The 1,116-nt window shown below is 41.0% G+C and overlaps 1 non-coding gene across 1 annotated transcript; it reads left to right on the top strand.

The window, feature by feature from the left end:
* The first annotated feature begins 505 nt into the window (after window positions 1-505).
* LOC148574681 (small nucleolar RNA R71) lies at window positions 506-613 on the top strand. The gene has a single exon (XR_015905505.1). It is a non-coding gene; the product is annotated as a small nucleolar RNA R71 (small nucleolar RNA).
* The last annotated feature ends 503 nt before the right edge of the window (window positions 614-1,116 follow it).

Consider the following 1,116-nt stretch of genomic DNA (forward strand, 5'->3'; position numbering starts at 1 on the left):
TATTGCTAAACCTGTTTCTTCCACCATTATTAAACCCTTGTTGAGGCTTTTGATCCTTCCATGAGAAATTTGGATGATTTCTCCATGATGAGTTATAGGTGTTTCCATAAGGTTCACCTAAGTAATTCACCTCTGCTATTGCAGGGTTCTCAGGATCATAAGCTTCTTCTTCAGAAGATGCCTCTTGAGTACTGTTGGATGCAGCTTGCATTCCATTCAGACTCTGGGAAATCATATTGACTTGCTGAGTCAATATTTTATTCTGGGCCAATATGGCATTCAGAGTATCAATTTCAAGAACTCCCTTCTTCATAGGCGTCCCATTACTCACAGGATTCCTCTCAGAAGTGTATATGAACTGGTTATTAGCAACCATGTCAATGAGTTCTTGAGCTTCTGCAGGTGTTTTCTTTAGGTGAATGGATCCACCTGCAGAAGTATCCAATGATATCTTTGCCAATTCAGACAAACCATCATAGAAGATATCCAGGATGGTCCATTCTGAAAGCATGTCAGTAGGACACTTTTTGGTCAGTCCTTTGTATCTCTCCCAGGCTTCATAGAGGGATTCACCTTCTTTCTGTCTGAAGGTCTGAACGTCCACTCTAAGTTTACTAAGCTTTTGAGGAGGAAAGAACTTGGCTAAGAAAGCTGTGACCAGCTTATCCCAAGAGTTCAGGCTATCTCTGGGTTGAGAGTCCAACCACACTCTAGCTCTGTCTCTTACAGCAAAAGGGAAAAGCATGAGCCTGTAGACTTCAGGATCTACTCTATTAGTCTTAACAATATCACAGATCTGCAAGAATTCAGTTAAGAACTGAAAAAGATCTTCAGATGGAAGTCCATGAAACTTGCAGTTCTGCTGATCAGAGAAACTAATTGAGGTTTCAGCTCAAAGTTGTTTGCTCCAATGGCAGGAATGGAGATGCTTCTTCCATGTAAATTGGAATTAGGTGCAGTAAAGTCACCAAGCATCCTCCTTGCATTATTGTTGTTGGGTTCGGCTGCCATCTCCTTTACTTGTTCGAAATTTTCAATAAGGTTGTCTCTGGATTGTTGTAATTTAGCTTCTCTTAGTTTCCTCTTCAGAGTCCTTTCAGGTTCTGGATCAGCTTC

The sequence above is a fragment of the Arachis ipaensis genome, chromosome B2 (assembly GCF_059453495.1).
Source record: "Arachis ipaensis isolate K30076 ecotype BB chromosome B2, ASM5945349v1, whole genome shotgun sequence".
Lineage (NCBI taxonomy): Eukaryota > Viridiplantae > Streptophyta > Magnoliopsida > Fabales > Fabaceae > Arachis > Arachis ipaensis.